The sequence below is a fragment of the Ornithodoros turicata genome, chromosome 6 (assembly GCF_037126465.1).
Source record: "Ornithodoros turicata isolate Travis chromosome 6, ASM3712646v1, whole genome shotgun sequence".
Taxonomy (NCBI): Eukaryota; Metazoa; Arthropoda; class Arachnida; order Ixodida; family Argasidae; genus Ornithodoros; species Ornithodoros turicata.
This window is the reverse complement of record NC_088206.1, coordinates 32,106,474-32,126,638: the sequence shown is the minus strand read 5'-3', so window position 1 is coordinate 32,126,638 and position 20,165 is coordinate 32,106,474. Positions and strand designations below refer to the sequence as shown.

Here is a 20,165-nt window from a genome sequence, read left to right as displayed (position 1 = left end):
AAGAGCACATGGCCTGTATCATCTTACGAATTAACGCTATAACAGTTGAGAGAGTGAGGCCATTAACCAGTGCGAATTCGCAGTATCTACTTCAACGATGTCAACTGGAACAACGTTAACGGCACCTACCCCAAACTGCAAGCAGCAGAAGGTACAAGGTCTTCATGGCGGTGGCACGATATGGTTCCCAGGGGAAGAGCCTATGGTATTTATGGAGTGGCTGCGGCGTGCGCGTTTCAGGGGAGGTTTCTCGATTCAGAAAGGAAATAAGACAGATACCGTGGCAATTCGTATCAGATAACGGTGGCAATTGACACTTTGTTTCGCCTAGACATCGCTCGCGTGACGTTGAAGTCTGTGTCGGCGTAGTTAGAAACGCGCTGGAAATGTTGCAGCGTAACTGTGTTCTTTGAGAAACCTTGTGACACGTTTGCTCAGGAGAATGTTTCTCAGCTTTACTGACATATTAGCAACGGCTGTGGCCCTGTTGAACGCGTGTGTTCATACAGCAGGCTTGAAGTTTTACGCAGCAGAGAGACAAGAACAGAGAACCTGACGGGAAGGCTGCGTACTCACAACTAAAGAAATGGCGTAGGCATATCACAAACACATGAACACTAGAAATTAGTATCGATAAACATTATCTCAGCTTGTTTGAGATCGATGGATGGTGTGCTTCCACCATATGCATGTGTGCTTACACCACATCTGGTACGTTACATGTTTCTCGATAATGATTTCTAGTGTTCATGTGTTTGTGATATGCCTATACGCCATGGAATTCAGCTATTTAAGTGTGTCACCAATGAACATTTCCTTTAGTTGTGAGTAAGCAGCCTTCCCGTTCGGCTCTCTGTCCTTGCCTCTGCTGCGTAAAACTAAAAACCAAACGAAAAATAAAAAACTAAAAAACGTACCTACTACACCGTTTCTCTATACCTTAGTCATACAGCATGCATTCAAAGGTCATGCTGAAGTCTGAGAGGTATTGGGTTCGAATCCCGTCGGAGGCTTTTCTATCATGTATTTTTCAACAGACTGTTTGTCAGCGGAGTTCCCCCTGAAATCGTCGTAGTGTACAACGCTGACACCACCCCTGTCTACCAACTCTGCCTGTTGTCCATCATATGCGTACACCAGCGTACACCCGCTGTGGGAACAATAATTACTGATGGCGAGTTCCCCCGGTCGTTTCTGTGCAGCGCAGTGCACATCAGTGAGTTAAGTGTAGAAATGAACCAGCAGCACTGTACATGCACACTCAAATCATGAGTAAGGCTCTTCTGCCTTACAAACGACCAGTGGACTTCGCCATAAAAAAGTATGTGGGATATCCTTAAATACGTAACCTTGTTTCTGAACTGTGTCACTCTACGGGGCTGGAAGTTTCGTTGAACATCCCTCTGCATTCAAACAAGGGACGAAGAACTGGTAGCCCCAACAGCATGTAAAGTACAGCCAACGCCATCTATAATTGTATATGAAAACTATATAGAGTTAATAAATTCTTGGGCCGGGATCGAACACTGCACAGCAGTGATTTATCCAGTTCCCCTCCCCCTACACCATCGTAACACCCCCCCAAATGTTCAGTGACACCCCCTCTAACTTTTACAGCTGCGTACCCCCTACAGGGCGTGCCCTTGCAATTTCAGCTTTAGACCCTTGTCGGTAATGATATGTTAAGGCGTAATGACGTAACTATAATAATGACCCCCCATTTTTTCTAACACCCCTCCGTGCTTGGGATTCTGGATAAACCACTGCCGCACAGCAGATGCAGGACTTCTGGATTGTTGCCTAGCACGCCTCTACTGGACGAGCACTCACCGGACACATACTCACAATCATCCCTCTATATCCCATCGTATCACCATCCCATGCACATGTGTGTGTATGTATGTATGTGTGTTTGTGCATGTGTTTGTGTGCTTTCAATAGTGTAATAATTTTGAGTAGAGTTACACTTAAGGTAAGTCCACACAGAAGTGTTAGTAAGTCTGAATGCAATGAGGGTTCTTCGTTCTCATTTGCACTACAGTACACTCTCGTGCAAACCTTGTTGTGCTTCACATTTCACAAATTCGCATAACACATCCTTCCGGTGTTGTTGGTGGCAGGCAAGCAATCTCAAAAGCGGTCGACAGCCGTGAATATTCATGCTAGACACTAGACGACCATGCAATGCATCGTGTAGCATTTCCACCATGATCGGTGTCATGACATTGAGGGAGGCTATATGTTTATTAAGAAAAAAGAAAGAAAAAGAAAGGACATGGAGGGGTTTTCAATTGTTTTGGGACTAACTTTCATAGGCAGTCCTCCTCCTTGATGACAGTACTTGATCGCATGTGGTCAAGCATTGAGTTTTTTACCGTTATTCAACCTTGAATAAAGGACAATCCTCAACACATTGTTACGCATCCGATGGGTCAGATATTGCGTATTGTTCCATCCGAAGGGCTGCCAGGTACACTAACACGTATGCAGAAAATACGGAGAACACAATACACATCTGAAGAAGAGCATTCGCTCGAAACGTTATCCTTTATCCATTCCTTCCCACTTTGGTACACCAGTCTTTCTATTTTTTGTATTATCCCATCCTCCAGTCTTCGATGAGAGAACCGGACACTAATCTGAAATGGAGAGGAACAGGACGTGCACTTGGATGAAATGACAGGAAGACTTAATTGTTTGGTCTCTCTACAGTTTTCAGTAGAAAGGAAGACTTGGCCTAAAAATTTCACTGTGCATTTACTTCACGGTGGTCTCTTAAACGGCACTAAAGTACAAAATATATCAATAAATATATAAGTATAAATAAATAAATATTCTCGTCGTCGAATAAAAGACGCCGCTGCCTTGACAGGAATGGGATGTTGCGTCATCCGTGACCTATGAGCGAAAGGAACCGCATTGTAGGCGTTCCCGCTCCTGCAATGCGGAGAGGCTTCGGATTGGTCTCCTTAAACGACCTACGGCAATGATAGGACGAATTGTTTGCGGCGGACCAATGAGAGGGCGCTTCGCACTGTCGGCCGTCATGAGAATGAGAGGGAAAGCGTGCTTCGCGTTTTTTCTATCGATCAGAAATCACAAAAGACGCAACAGATGATTCCCGTTCCTCTCGTGTTGATGTCAAGGTAACTGCACCTCTTATTCAGCGAGGAGAAATTTTCGCACTAATTTATTTTTGCTCGTGTGTCCTCAGATCGTTTACCTATTTGAAACAGAGCTGATATTTGCTAAAGAGATAACGATAAGACCGCACAGGTGTCTGTCGTATCACTGCAGAAACTTGGGAAAACAGATTTACGTAGCATACTGTATTTCTTTGTGTCAGATTTCACGCATTGTTTTTCCCACTTGGTTCATCAACTGATGACGACATGGCTGACGTATATGATGCCACAAATCGGCCTACAAGTTGAAGTGCAGTCTCAATTATTTTAACGTTTTAATCGTCTTCACGAGCTTGCTTGTGGGAATTACGCGGTCTTGAATCAAACCGGCTCCAAGATTATATACAGCATTACGATTCGAACCCAGCGCCATTCCTTACTCAACACGATTAACTGGCAGATACACCATGCACTCCTCGATATCCATGGGTGAAAGTAATTGAAACGCTTTCACGAAATGGAACGGCAGGCCCCCTGATAGGTGTCACCCAGCTCCAACGTTGGTAAATAGATAATTCCTCCTCCTCCTGTCATTTACGTATTGCATGCTGTCACTAGTTTCCTGTAAACAAAAGGCAACAATAGCGCGTGAACTATGTTATCTGATCAGCAAATAAATTTGGGCAAACCATTTCAGTATTTCTTACACTGGGCCGCAACCAGGGTCTTCTAGAATGATATCACAGTTTCAAGACCGAGGTAGTAGGGACTTAGGTCCAACAACGACGTCCTTTTTCTAATCCAGTTCCAGGAATTCTATTCTAATCCAATTTTAAGCCAAAACCACTCTGAAGTCAACACAATCCAGTTCCAAGCCATCACAATCCAGTTCTAAGCCAGCACAATCCAGCTGTAATCCAACGCAAGCCAATTCCAACGCCATCTGATTGATCGCCGTTAGCTCCGTACCCTTCACGTTGATTGGTCCGCACTCAGCCTTCTGATCGTTGATTGCTCCATTCTTAGGGACAAAAATAAGGACACTCGGTTAGACACTGAATAGGAAAGAACAGGTCGCAACTTTCAACCACTTTTACTGGATTTTACTTTCTTGTCACCAAAAATGGAGTTGTACCAACCGGCCCTACTCTTTCTGTTGATCGTTGATTGGTTGACCGTAGCTCCGTTCCTTTATGCTAATTTGTTGGCTCCACCCACCTCACGCAGATTGGTCCGTACAAACCTACTGATGTTTGTTTGGTTCACCATAGCTATGCTAATTACTCGGCTCCGCCCACTTTACGCTGATTGGTGCACGCCGATCGCTGAGCCTCAATGCTAATTAGCCAGCTCCGCTGATTGGTCCACGCTAAGCCTACTCATCATGATTGCTCCTCTTCTCCAGACGTCTAAGCCCCCTGATTGGCCTATGCTAAGCCCCCCCTAATGGCTAGCAGTCCTGATTGGTCTACTGAACATAGCCTGCACCAGCGCCCGCCAGATGTGCGCGGATCGCTCGGCAGTGGCTTCAGATGGTTCTAACCCAATAAACCTCTATCCGACAATCGTCATCATGACGTGGGTAGACAGACCGAAACCAAAACAGATCGGAAGGGGAAAGCTGGGTTTCACGAATGAGCACTTGTTCGGCTGAAAGAAAGTAGGAGCGAAGGTCGCGTCCCTTTCTGAGACCATCGTAATCCCCTCAAGACCATGGCTTTCAGGCGCGACCTTGTTCGCCACTAGCTTCTAACGTAGTTCGACTCTACCAAACTCGTGGCGCTGTCGAACATTATGACGTCATTTGTTTACAAACAGGTAGAGGTCTATTGGGTATCTCTATCTCAGATGGCTCTATGCGATCAAAACAGACAGGTAAAAAAATACCTTTCAACGCTCATTGAGTACGTGTTTGAGGAAAAGCATGGCGGTCTTGGAGAGGTTGATTCCTTTGATGCTGGGCGTGGTTCCGCAGAAGTGATGGATCATGTAGAAGTCTCCGGGACAGCGGCCGAGAAAAATTTTTTCCTCCGTGAGTTGACACTTCCACGTGCACTGGATATCTTCGCGGCTGTCGCTCAAGTCCAGTCCAGCGAGTGAAGGCACGTACGCAGCGATCCAGTAGCATTCCTGTCCAGGTTAATATCGGACCGCATTGGTACCACGTGCCACTCCCTGATGGCCAAGATGTCGCCCAGGCATTCGTGCACGTACGTGTGCTTATCCTTCTCCAGCTTGATGCTCCCGGTACAGTTGCCGGCGTCCGGCGCCAGTGCGCACGAGACGAGCGAGAAGAGAACGAGGAACCACATCCTTCCAGTGAGAAGACCAAATGATGCTACACCTACTCATCCACTGCATTATCTGTGCGGGGGAAAGAACGCCGGGTGAAATCCCGCTATCTATGTGATCCACTCGAGCTTACCATATCCGCATCTTCTGTACGGGTAGGAGTCCACGCCATTGTAGAGGTATCGTTTGTCGTCGTACACCATCAGACTTCTTTGCACATTTCTGATGGTGCTGTAGAGGAGGTGGTGTTCCCCTACATGAGTCCCGACTGACTGTGATGGTATACCACGGAGAGGCGATGACGCTGGCTTATCTCCATGACCGCGCCGGTGGAACTGAGGGGCGAGTGCTCCAGGTGTGTGTCCATCCTCGTCGTTGTCCACCGGCTGCTACATCACTACCCCCTCAGACGCGGAGCGGCGATAAAGAAGGTGATGTCCACCACTTCACTAGAGGATAGCAGGGCGACCTTGATTGACGTGCATGGCTGAACAGGTGCATGGCATGGCACACGTTGGCGACATGTCACAGACGGTGAGGACGGGAACAAGGATCCGTCGAGCGGGAAAGAGTGAGGCGCTTGGTGTCGTGGTCCTGGGGTGCCGCGACCGGCACGGGAGCCGAAGCTCGAGAGTTCCAGGTTAAGTGAGTGACGCGAGGCTATGCGAGCCGTAGTGAGATGCCGAGACGCCGGCTGAAGCGTGCCGTGGCGTTGGCTGCCGCGACCGGCAGGTGAGCGCAAGGCTCGAGTGTCGCAGCCGGCGGTGAAAAGCATTGGGTCCGGTGAATAGTGCCGAGATGCGGCAGGAGTGAAGGCGGCTCCATCTGTGAAGCGCGTGTGTGCCGGATGAACATACTTTGCAATATCGCGTCTGCAGTACACCTGTGGTCTTAGCGAGCAGAGGAAGCCTTTGGAAATGTTACCAGGACGTGGCGTGTGGATCAGACAGTCCGAAGGAGACGAGTTGCAGTTGAATGGTCGGCTGTTGCCAGAACGCTGGGTGTCGTTGGGCCGGGAAGCTTCCAGGATGAGATGCTCAGCACCATGCCGGTGAAGCCGTTGCAAAACTTGGGATGGTAAAAGCCCTAATTGTTTACCGAACTGAAGTGTTCATAGTTCGGTCAGTGTTGCGTGTTCAAATCACGTTCGGGTCACCAAATGTAGAGGAGGTAGTGTTCCCCTATATGAGTCCCGACCGACTGTGATGGTATGCCACGGAGAGGCGATGACGGTGGCCTACCTCCATGGCCGCGCCGGTGGAACTGAGGAGCGGGTGCTCCAGGCGCGTGTCCATCCTCGTCGTTGTCCACCGGCCGCTACAGTGTACATGCACTGTTTCTTTCCCACTATTGACACCTGTTCGTGCGATACGCTAGCGTGCTTGAATAGGGGCGTGGGTATCGTCAGAGAATTATCATGGAGGAGGTGTTTGCGCACAATGTTCTTTTTTTACCCGTTTAGCTCTTGCTATCTGTTTTGCCCTGGCTAAGTTGATGGAATACATTTTAGCTTTCAAGCATATTACTTCCTCAATGTTTATGGTACCCGTTTCACTTTTAACGCGCCAAGTCTACCGCGGTTCCTCTGGCTCTACAGTGGATGATCACGATCGAAGGAAGACAAGTCTAAGTGGTCGTCGACGATCGCACGTAACTGATCTTTGTAGTCCTTACAGAATAGGTCGAGTATCAGAGAATCCGTGTCAAAGTAGCAGGTAATCACCGGACAAGTGAGCTTGCTGAGCAGGGTTTCATAGTAGAACGAGTACATGGTTAACTTACTCAGTTTTAAAATTCGTGAATCCAATCTGCAGGGGGAAATCGCATCACACTTTTCTCTTGCGCATTCGTACATGACACAATTTCTAGGAGAATTATTGTGTTAATTGCAGCATAATGGAGCCAAGAAATTAACACATCCTGCGGGGGGAGGGGATATATTTACTAGAACAAAGAAAAGAAAAAAGAGAGGGGGGAGGTCAGCGGCTTATACATAGGAATGTACGATTGCTTGGCATGAGTCTTTCATAATAAGTGCTGGAGCTGTATAGCCTTGCTTTCTGGAGGAGCACTGCTGGTATTTCACTGCTATTCGGGGAATTGCTGATTGTTGTTGATGTTACAAGAGAGAAATAATCGCTTCGGTTGATGTGAAGAACAGACTTTATAAGATAGCACTGGCTACGCCTGTCTTGCCTTTGTCCTCGAGCTGGGATTGCTCACACCTTGTTGTTGTGTGATAAAAGGAGAGATGTCGGTTTGCGCAAAATAGTGTCTTCCATGTACATATACGGTATTCGCCACTTATTTCCACTAGCGGTGCGATACCACTACGCCTCAAATTGGTATCAGAAAAAGTATTACCGCTATAAATTCGGGTAGCCGTTGCGTAAATAGTACAAGGTACGCTACAAATCCAGGAAGAGCTTTTCAGGCGTGGTAATCTTAAGGCCGAAGCTGAAGAGGCCTAAAAAATCAAAACACTCAATAATCAGAGGGCCGCAAACCAAAAGGTCGAAAGTCAGAAGAGCGAACTATGGAAAGGCGAAAAATAAGGAGCCCCTGGAGCATGTCGGCGAAATAAATAATGTAAAAATAAGAAGTTGAGTAGCACACGTAGAAATTCACTGTTCAAAATAACTTTTCCAAAGTAAACTGACTGTAGCCACGGCGGCAGAATAAACTCCACGGCTGCCGCTGCCGCGAGGAAGTATATAGCTCGTGGGATATAGGTTATAGGCTAGGATATAGGTTATACATACATATATATATAATTAGGACTTATTTGTTGTTGTTGTTATAACATGCGACTGTGTGATGCAGGCGGGTTGTCGATAATTTACGTTCTAATTCATTGAAGTGATATTGGTGACAATTCCTGCTTGCTGGTTTATTGGGGTATACGAATATGTTCAACAACAGCATAAGCCCATAGCGCAGGCTCCGTGATTTCCGTCTTTTTCTGAATATTTTCCCCAATACCTGTCTTGACCTCGAATTTGTGGAATTGGTGGAATAGTGTAGTAGTGTAGTAGTAGTGGTGTAGTGTAGTAGTAGTAGTGGAGTAGTAGTGGAATAGAGTGGAATCACGTAGGTTGTAACTTTTCATTTATTGGTGGCTCGCCTGCTTGCTAATTCGGCCTTTCGATAGTTCGGTCTTCCAACTTTTCGGTTGATTTTCTTCCTTCTGTGTGGTACACGTTCAAACCGGCTCACTCAAGCTGAAAATTTTTAATTTACTGACGATGAAATTCGAACGTGACTGAGGGCGGCCAACAAGACGAAACTTTCTCTAGCTGAAGCAACATTTCATGCTCAGCAAGGAAACAATTTGGCTGCAGTTTTTAATGACTGATCCGCCAGTCATGAACGTTCATCGTCTGCGTTTATTATCCCAACAGACGATGTGTCGCATGGACAGAGTCTCTCACACCGCACATCATCAGCGTCAGCTAAGCTATATGCTATCCTGTTGTTTCAGCGTAAGACATCGTGTGACGATGCGCGGACCTGAGTTGTTTACTCAGGTTAGATTCAAAGGCTGCTCTTCAATGTATAACCAGCACGGGCATACGTGGACAGCTCGCAAGTTAAGCGTCAAGTGCATGTTCAGCGTCTATGCGATCACGTTCATCATATATCCCTGCAGTGGGTCACTGTGGTTTGAGCGGAAACGAAGAGGCCGACAGAGCGGCAACGACTGCATAACAGTCTAGAACGGCTGTACCAATAGTGTTATCAAGAGGAAACAGGAGATCACTTTTGATTGAGCTCATCCAGCCACTAGCTCGCCAGCAGTGGAGTCGGGAGTCTTTCTCAGTTGCAGACCATTTACCACGCTATTTTACGTCCCTCCTGCACAGGCTTCGTCTCAACGTAGCCGTCGCTTCCCAATTCAAGTACCGGACCGGATACTGTGACAGTAGCCTATGCTGCCAAATGTGGCGTCGTAGCGAACATGGCGCAAGTCCTAACACAATGTGAGCTCTGGCAGACAGGCGGCAACTCTGTGCTCAGCTGAATACTGCTAGCCGGCACACGTTCAACCTGGCTGCAATTCTTGGCCCATGTAAGAGCCATGTGAAACACCGTTCACGTCTTTTGATGTTCTTGGAGTTCCTCTTCCGTTTGCTCCGGACTCTGTAGAGTATACTCTTCTGCATCTCAATAACCGTTGGTGCTTCTTTCATGTGTGTTTTTTTAATTATTATTCACCTTCCTTTTTGTGGCGTAGCGCGGCGCAGCCAGTGGAGGAGAGCTCAGCTGTACTTGCACATAACTTTAACTTCATTCTCATACCTCACATCTAATGTTTCGCGTGTAATGGGGTAGTGTACTGCTCTGCAGTGGTGAATCACCCCATCAGGTCTCATAGTCACGATATATTTGTTGTTGTTGTTTATGATATATATTTTGTTTATTTTATCATATTCATATTATTCATATATGTTTTTATATATTTGTTGTTTTATATATATATATATATATATATATATATATATATAAAAGGAAAAAAATAGCCAGAGCTCTTTGGCTGCACGTATAGCATATGTTTGTAACTCAAACGTCGCCATGCCAGTACTGGACAGCTGTTTCGGCCTTGTTGGGCCTCATCAACAGTACGCAGGCAGGCAACGTTTGAGTGGATGGCGTCAGAAAGTCACGTAACACGTGATTCCTCCCGACTGGACAGCTGCTGTCCAGTACTGGCATGGCGACGTTTGAGTTACAAACATATGCTATACGTGCAGCCAAAGAGCTCTGGCTATTTTTTTCCTTTTATACTTCACTGGCTTTGCACTGGGCTTTCAGTGAGTGAGTTACCTCACCCTGACGGGAGGAATCACGTGTTACGTGACTTTCTCACGCCATCCACTCAAACGTTGCCTGCCTGCGTACTGTTGATGAGGCCCAACAAGGCCGAAACAGCTGTCCAGTACTGGCATGGCGACGTTTGAGTTACAAACATACACAGGCAGCACAAACCCTCGGGAAAAGAATGGGAACGCAATGGGGGCTTCGGCTCTTGAACGGGCGATAGTGCCCGACTGGTTCCCAGCGGTGTGAGAACTGAGGAGGTAGAACATAAGAGAAGATAAGGTAGTCCCAAGAACGGTGCCCTGATCATTTTCCGCTCTGGTCTCCTTTTGGTCATGTAAACAATAACATAGGATCGCTCCCCGATGCTGCTCTGATCATTTCCCGGTCTGGACTGACCTTGGTCATGTGACCAAAATATAGGATCGCTCCCCGATGCTGATCTGATCACTTCACGATAATCAGTCACATGACCGGGGTGCAGCAACGGATTTCTCTTCCCAGACTGTCAGGCGCCGAGTGATGCAATCACGTAACCGACAGTTTCGAATCTGGCCAATGATGTTCCTCGATCATCCAGCCGTGTTTGCACTGTCGGAGTCCCCGTCGCTCTCGCTGCGAGAAACGAATGTATCCGGCCGTGCTCCCGAAACTTTCGAAGAATTCCAACATTTTTAAGCGATTCATCGAGCGGTAAGTGCTATTTCTTCTTGTGGTATTCCTCACATTGATAAACGTTACTCATAGATTCTTTTCAACATGAGTGACACCGTTCTAGAAGGCTTCTTTCGAAGCTTAGCACCGCAGCATCGCATAGTTTCGATTTCAGTGATCCATTGTGGTTTATGCGTTACTTTTAGAATAATGGACTCCGTTTTGGTGAAAATATGGTTCAGTAAAGCGTGGAATCGTATGTATAGTGTATTTGACCTCAAACGAAATATAACCATTTCTCAGGACGACTGCGTGCTGCAGCTGTGTTTTCCATCTCCTGCGTACAAAACTGGAATGCTGGAGGACTTCAGCCCAAGGTTCGTTTTTGTAGTCATTCTAAATAAAAAGAAAAGAAAAAAAGGAACCTCCGAAGTGAATAAATTATTCCGCTTTAATCCGTTTGCGTAATGTGATCGACGCATGGTATGTCAATTTGTTTGAAACTGTGAGTGGATGAAAGCTATCCTGATCTTTCATTCAGAATGTCATGCTGGACCACTGCCAGAGCGTGCTTAAAGAAATCAATGCCTTGATGAAGGTATCACCGAAGTGCCCACCACCAGATCTCTGCCTCAGAGCCAGTGATGATGGTCAAGATTTTTCAAGCGGATCTTGTCATGTCATGCTGAAAACGTTGAATGGAAAAGTTTAGCTATTTGGTCTGTATTCAATAACGTGTGCATCTTGTGGTGTGGTGTACTTTTCTCAGTGTAACCCTGAGCTCAAGCTATCTTCCACTTTCAGAATCCACCCCGCACCTCGGTTACAACACTATGAACCTATCGCGCTGTGATGCTTGGTTGAAACGAATACAATCTGGTATGATGTGTTGTTTTTCGTTTGAAAGGACTTCAGGTATCCATAATAAGAGGCCTTCGTAGCAAGAAAGCCATAAGAAAAGGCACCTTCTTGATACATTAATATTTCTCCTAAAGACAAGGGTACGAGTCACACTACATGTGCTATACTGCACTCTCAGAAAAAAGGGTGGAGCAATTAGACCTTATAGGAGGTAATAGTTGTCGGATATGTTGTGCCTAAAAGTTTGCAAAGTTCTACATGCTACCTTACTCTCTGCCACGAATAATAGGGTTACCGCTTCTGATTCGGTGAGCGAGGGGGGCGTACACCTTTTTGTTGTAATTTGGATGGATGATAATTTCTGTTACCACCTTTTTACACCCCTTATCAGACGCTATGTTGTCTTAGGAGGTAACTAAGGAAGTTACCACCTTCTCACACCTTTTTTGTTAGATTGTGGTTCCCAAATTGTGTGTACGTTGCTCTCGTACTAGCAAAGGTGCGCAAATATTTCTTCTATTTTCTTAAAGAAGGTATAGAATGATCATGACACATGTAGTACGGATTCTCAAGTTGTTCACGTGCTCCATGTTGTTGGGCGTAACTCGTTATAACTCGATATTGTAACTAGGCTAGTCGGCTTAGCTATTTTCAGTAACTTTTTGCATAGCTCTTTGCTTTTGAGCTCCAGTACCTTCTTGAGGAGCTCGTTCCATTCCCTTTTTCTTTTGTTTCGGGGGGGGGGGGGGGGGGTTAAGTTCTTCAAAGTAACTTGAAGAAAGTTCAAAGTTCCTTTCGTTCGATTCTGGTCTACAAACAGCGCAGGCTGAGTCCTCCCTCCATGACTTGAGATGAAAGATGGCACGTGCCCGGCGCGACTAACTCCCGTTGTTACACGGTGAATGTTGCAAATTATGTCTTAGCTCCTTTTTCATGTGCCTTATTACGAGATCAAAATCATCAAACCCCCCTAAAGAAGCCTATAAATGTAGGCTTCTTTTCTCGTAGCAGATATTGATATCATTTTTGGTATATCAAGACTAAATTCAAGACAAATTCATATCAAGACAAATTGTTCAAAACAAGTCTGAATTAACCATATAGACAGGTCAAGAGCCGAAAAGTATATATATTGAGTAGAAAATAACTTGAAGGTAACCTGTTACGTTTCTAAAGTAGCTTAGGAACTTCACGCCAATTTTCATTACGTTTTATTACGTGTAACTGCGTTTGAAATTTAGTTACGGGCCGGTTTCACGTCAGTTCAGACAGGGAGGTCCCATCGACCTCCTGGGTCTTCAGTGTTTTTTATATTTACTCATATACTCATTGTATATTATGATAAAACATTTTTGCTGAATAGCTCTCGTGCAAAAAAATCGAGAAAATACGGCCCTGAATTCGGATGTTTCAGTTTTGCCGTGTTTGCACGCATATACCTCCCGAGTGTTAAGAGATATTGTTGTGAAATTTTTTTATGCTGCTTTATTATGCCTACAGGCCAGCAGTCAGAGAGCAAATTTTAGCGCGCAGGTGCAACGCTGTGTGCTATAAAAAATGGCGAACATGCCCTGTCGCGCACTTTTGTCCTAATTTCGACGCCTGATATCTCTGGCTATAGATGTCCCTGATCGCAATACTTGGTATCAGCTCACTCAGCTTTTAGTGCTCTTTCATCTGATATATCTATCCTGCATATACTTCCTAGCGGCATGCGCTGAAATAGGCAAATGTTTAGGCATATTTCGAAATAAACATGGATTTGCGCGGGTATTTCTCAAAAAGGTCCGACTTGATTTCGTATATATTTTGCCAGGATATGGCCCGATGTTAGTCCTTTCATCTAACGCAAAAACTTCTTCTCCAAAGGCGTATACTGTTGATTAGCGCGTTAAAACGCGGCCCCACTGCGTACGAACGTGTCGGAGATATCTACAGCCAGAGCAAGAAGTGTCGAAGTTTGAACAAAACTGCGCGACAGAGCATGTTCGCCGCTTTTTATACGATACAGTGTTGCACCTGTGCGCCTAAATTTGCGCTCGGAGTGCTGGCAGGTAGGAATACTAAAGCTAAAAAAATTGCACTACGATATCTTTTAAAACTCAGGATGTATACACGTGCAAACCCGGCAAAATTGCAACAATCGAATCCAGGTCTGGATTTCTCGATTTTTTGCACGGAAAGTACTCGAATGATTAATTTTACCAATGTTGATCATCATCTGCGATGAGCGTCTAAATATATATAAAAAATCATTAAAATTCAGGAGGTCCATGGGACCTCCCGGTCTGAGCTCACGCGGAACCGGCCTACAATTATGTTCTGGCTAACCTTTTCAGTGACTTCCATCTTTCAACAGTCTAACTTAACTGGCAACGAGTTCCAACTTCTATCTCTGTTCCATATAACCTGTGTTAAGTGAATATTTGTGAAGTAAATAGTACATATGCGGGACTGGTAATTGTATACTTTCAATGGAATACTCATTTTTTCATTGCTAGTGATGTGATGCCATAAAGAACCCATGTAGCTGGTGACTATGATGCAATAAAGAGTTTTCTACAATGACATATTGATTTTGTTTCGCGCAAAAATCGCGCAAATTAACTCTTGTTTGGGGGTAGGAGGTACCCGTAAGTGTGCATTGGCTCCACCTCGGGAAGTCGTTGGGGTACGATACAGGCTGCCGATAACGGACCATTAACATCCCCGTGTTGCAAACCCTATGCCGGACCATGGTCGGGAGCCGACCCGGTCGGGTCGGTCGCCGCCGGCGCACCGACGTTGGGCTGTCGCGCTGTGCTGCCTGGGTATGCTATACGTGCAGCCAAAGAGCTCTGCCTATTTTTTTCCTTTTATACTTCACTGGCTTTGCACTGGGCTTTCAGTGAGTGAGTTATCTCACCCTGACGGGAGGAATCACGTGTTACGTGATTTTCTGACGCCATCCACTCAAACGTTGCATGCCTGCGTACTGTTGATGAGGCCCAACAAGGCCTAAACAGCTGTCCAGTACTGGCATGGTGACGTTTGAGTTACAAACATATGCTATACGTGCAGCCAAAGAGCTCTGGCTATTTTTTTTTTCCTTTTATACTTCACTGGCTTTGTACTGGGCTTTCAGTGAGTGAGTTATCTCACCCTGACGGGAGGAATCACGTGTTACGTGACTTTCTGACGCCATCCACTCAAACGTTGCCTGCCTGCGTACTGTTGATGAGGCCCAACAAGGCCGAAACAGCTGTCCAGTACTGGCATTGCGACGTTTGAGTTACAAACATATATATATATATATATATATAATGTTTAATACGCCATCATGGTATCTTATTCATATTGCATAGGTGTTCAGTTTGGTGTTCAAAATTCAGTGTTCAAGGGGGCTTGGTGGAAGAGAACAAGAGCAGCATTTCAGCCATAAGCTCAAGCAGCGTATATGCTGCAAATATGCGTTTTGCAGGATTTGGAAGGATAATGGAGCCAACAAATTAACACATCCTGCGGGGGGAGGGGATATATTTATTTGAACAAAGAAAAGAAAAAAAAGGGAGGGGGGGGTCAACGGCTTATACATCGGATGTACGATTGCTTGGCGTAAGTCTTTCGTAATAAGTACTGGAGCTGTATAGCCTTGCTTTCCGGAGGAGCACTGCTGTTCGGAGAATTGTTGATTGTTGTTGATGTTACAAGAGAGAAATAATCGCTTCGGTTAATGTGAAGAACAGATTAGGAAATATTGCATCATGCATTGCATGAGGTACAGATAAGCTCCGGAGCAATGTAGTTTATAGTGTTATCTTTGGCTTTTTCACGCGACTTTATAAGACAGCACTGGATACGCCTGTCTTGCCTTTGTCCTCGAGCTGGGATTGCTCACACCCTGTTGTTGCGTGATAAAAGAAGGGATGTCGGTTTGCACAAAATAGTGTCTTCCATGTACATATACGGTATTCGCCACTTATTTCCAGTAGCGGAGCAATACCACTACGCCTCAAATTGCTATCAGAAAAAGTATTACCGCTACAAATTCGGGTAACCGTTGCGTAAATAGTACAAGTTACGCTACAAATCTAGGAAGAGCTTTTCAGGCATGGTAATCATAAGACCGAAGCTGAAGAGGCCTAAAAAATCAAAACACTCAATAATCAGAAGGCCGCAAACCAACAGGTCGAAAGTCAGAAGAGCGAACTATGGAAAGGCCAAAAACAAGGAGCCCCTGGAGCATGTCGGCGAAATAAACCATGTTAAAATAAAAAATTGAATAGCTTACATAGGAATTCACTGTTCAAAATAAATTTTCCAAAATAAACTGTCTGTATCCACGGCGGCAAAGTAAACTCCACGGCTGACGCTGCCGTGAGGAAGTATATAGCTCGTGGGATATAGGTTATAGGCTAGGATATAGGTTATATATATAGCGAGGCGCAGTCAGTGGAGAAGAGCTCATGTACTCATATCTCACATCTAATGTGTCGCGTGTAATGAGGTAGTGTACTGCTTTGCAGTGGTGAATCACCCCATCATGTCATAGTCACGATTTATTTGTTGTTGTTGTTTATGATATGTATTTTGTTTGTTGTATTTATTCATATTATTCACATATGTTTTTATATATTTGTTGTTTTATATATATATATATTTATGTTGAATACGCTATCATGGTATCTTATTCATATTGCATAGGTGTTCAGTTTGGTGTTCAAAATTCAATGTTCAAGGGGGCTTGGCGGAAGAGAACAAGAGCAGCATTTGAGCCATAAGCTCAAGCAGCGTATATGCTGCAAATATGCGTTTCGTTGTTCTCTTTACCTACCAAGAAATAGGAACAGGGAAATGGCATATGCATAGTAGTCTTGAACCTAAGAACGGCATTTCGGGTGCTAAAGGAGGTTTTTATATATAGCGCTTCAAAAGCTATGTTTTATACTGTTAGTTAAATATGGGGAGAAAAAGATGTACTGACAATGCCGTTCTTAGATTCAACATGCCTGTAGTACTACATTGCAGTATCCTACAGTATAAGACAAGAGTCCGTCGTGATAATTACTATCACAGAGGATATGTTATCATATCATCATAATTATTATCATATAATGTAATCATATCCTGTAGTATCAGACATTATTCTATAATATATAGCATAGTAGAAAATATATAGCATATATAAATCATATAGTAATAATATAGCATAAAGTCTTATATATCATTATTACGGTAGTATTAGTAGTATGGTAGCATCAGTAGTATTATGCAGTAGTACTTGACATTAGTCTATCGTAATGCTAGTGCTAGCGTTAGAAGACTCCCATCCACTAGGTGGATACGCTGACGCACTGTGGTCTACAGTAAGCTGTGGGATAAGATTCTCGGAGAGGTCGTTATCTCTAAAACAGTAGTCCAATATGGCTAGTAGCACTAGAGCGATAGCGCAAGTTAACCAGACTACGAGGTATACGACGTTAGTTTCGTAAATAGCACAGATGATAATGAACGTAGCTAGCGTTAAGCATACGCTCCGGTAGACACGGCCTAGGAAGCTATCCATTGCTAAAGAGCAAAGTACAATCAAGCACAAGTACCAACTACGAGCGAGAGAGCAAGAGAGCTGACAAGCACAGTAAGCTGACAAGACAGCAAGGCAAGAAAGTTGCAAAGCAACGCTTGTTCGGCAATCCCGTTTTCCATTTCGCATCGTCACCTTCGTTGTCTATGGTGATTCAGAAGTTGGCTGTTTCGACGCAGGGAGGCATTGTTATCGCTTCATCCAGTGCTGTATATTAATAATCGCTTCAACAGGACGGTCATGCCCCAATCGGTTCATATCTACTTTTCGAGTATGAAGACAGAATTGCGCCTCATAAAATGGTGATTCTGCTATAGAGTGCTGCACTATCATTATTATTATATATAAGTGGTACACGACAACGCCTTTACGGGATTTGAAGCTGCAGACGAATCGTGGAAATCAAACGCTGCGTATCAAGATAAACATCGCCACGCAAATTGGGCTTCCGTGCATCAGGATGGTGTACCCAGGTGTCAACATGGCGGAGTCCGGAGAGTTGCCTGCAGGTACCGCCATAAGGACGCCACCGTAAGTCGAAATGGCCAACTACTGAATCACCATAGACGACAACGGTTATGACACAAAATCAGTGTTGCCAGCTCTAGGGAAATTTCACTAGACCTATGGAATTTGAAGTTTGCCAGAAAAAAAATAAACAAATAAAGGAATTCCTATGAGATCTAGTATGCGTAAAAACAAGAATATAAATTACTGAAGCTGTTCTTTAATTTTAGGACCTTGTATCAATTAAAGGGAGGCTTTAGTGTTATATATTTTTGTTGTTACTTTTGCAAAGTGGATCTTGACTCAACCCTCTACATTCTTCTAAATCTATGTACGCTGTAAGAAAAACAGTGCCACATTGAAACACAGAAAAGCAAAAGATGGGGTGACTGGTGAACCGAAGAGGGGAGCAATGAGTGTCGTTTCGAGAGCGTTGCTTCGAGCGAAACCTCTTCTTCAGGCTAGTGGAACGGAAGGCTTTTTGGATTTTTGGATACCACATTGAACCCTCGTTCATATGCGTTTCGGCTCATTAATTCGTGGAAGCACTTGATTTATCTCGAGTAGGAGAACGTAGTGAAACCGTTGAAGCTCCGTTACATGGTTTGCTATGGAAACACTGGGGGCTGGCTTGTTAATAAAGCAAACATTTCATCTGAACCGTTTTCCGAACCAGTAGCAAGCCGTTTAGTCAGGCTAACTTCTCCCATAAACCCCGTAACAAACAAACACCCGTCACGCGTCAGATTCATTTCTGTTCTGTCCCGGTTCGGTTTAGCAGTTGAAAAAAATGGTATGGGTTCGATTCAGTTCAGTTTCGGTTCAGGTTCAGCTCTGGTGTTGGTTCCTGGTTGCTCGTCGTGCTTCCTGCTCTTGCCCAGTCTGTTTGTTTCTCATTTCTTAGCTTTGAAGAATGTGCACATCTAAAACAAAAGCTTTCGAACTAAGCTTTGCTTTGGACAAACACTGTTGATTCTTCATTGATGTTAGCCAATAACGACTTATGCTCGCGTCCTGGGCTACAGCACTGGCTATTCCCAAGGGGTAAAACAATGTCGACAAAATGCCGGGCCGAAGTGGGCTTTTGACCTAAAAGTCGTTGGGCCGTCCTTGCAGAAAAAGGTTGAGCCACGCTTGGGGACTGACATTGGCCTTACTGGGCCCGACTTAATACTGCCAACCTTGGGCCTGTGTAGCAGACCGACCTATAAGACGTGGGGCCAACACAGGGCCAGTGAAGAACCAAGTCTGGGCAATAGCCGGCCCTTTTTCGGCTAGATGGCGGCCCACCGATTAACAGCAACGGCCGGTTAACTATGCCCAAGCAACAAAGGTTCGGCCAAGCTTGGCAATAGCTAGGCTGGCCTACCCGGTCTTGGTTGGTGTATTATCGGCCAACAAGCTTGTTTCTTGATACAGATCTGTACCCTGGCCAGTGACTTGCCAAGCACTGGCCAGCCTGCATTGTGCCAAGTTATGCCAAGTTATGCCAAGTTAGGCCAAAGCAGTGCTGTGGCATCGCTCGTATTCATACTCAATTGTCTCGCGGCGTAGGGGAGAGTCATAAACACTCCCAATATGCCGAGACAACTAGGATCAAACATCTCTTTCTTTCCTGAGGAAGAACAGATACTATATACATAGGTTGTCTCACGAGCTTCCCCAAATTCGAGAGTTCCGTTCGTGTATGAGTCGAAATGAAGTTTAATTCTACGCGTACACAAACAACACTGAAATGAGAAATTGCTTGTCGCATTAGCTCACCATGAAGATAACGTCTCTGTTTCTTACTGCTTTTGGTTTGGGACAATCACTTGACCAATCGAAAGTCGAACTTATGCAGTGCTACAAAATTCCGCATTTCCCTCTCCCCAAGGCAACGTACCTAGATTGGACCAAGCTTGGCAAGAGCTTCAGTGGCCAACCTAGCTGTGCTTGGCAAGTGCTTGGCCAACAAGCTCGTTTCTTGGTACAGACCTGCCGCCTGGCTGATGGCTTGCCAAACCTCGCTCTGCCTATCACTGTGCAACATTGCGTTGGTCCAAGCATTGCAACGTTGGTCCAAGGTGCAATGGCCGACTATGTCGCTTGCCGACCGAAAACCAATCACTGGCCGATGGTTGGTAGCCGGCAATTTCCCCTTGGGGAGGCATGGAGGCCTGTCTCAGCACCGCAGACGCCATAGAGGAAGGAAACACAGGAGCGGCCGTTTCGAACAGATTTCCGTGGGACCCCTCTGGCGGTCGCTCGTGTCAAAACCGCTATTCCTTCCTTCCACCACGTGATCCTCCCTAAAGTTTCGGTTTAGCAACGCTTTGTTGCTCGCGCTGCTTTCCGTGCTTTTA

General features: G+C 45.2%; 1 long non-coding RNA gene across 1 annotated transcript; it reads right to left on the bottom strand.

Moving 5' to 3' along the window:
* Nucleotides 1-3,588: 3,588 nt before the first annotated feature.
* Nucleotides 3,589-6,367, bottom strand: LOC135397819 (uncharacterized). The gene is made up of 3 exons (XR_010423778.1): nt 5,551-6,367; nt 5,013-5,489; nt 3,589-4,146 (listed from the first exon to the last, which is right to left on the bottom strand). It is a non-coding gene; the product is annotated as an uncharacterized LOC135397819 (long non-coding RNA).
* Nucleotides 6,368-20,165: the final 13,798 nt, after the last annotated feature.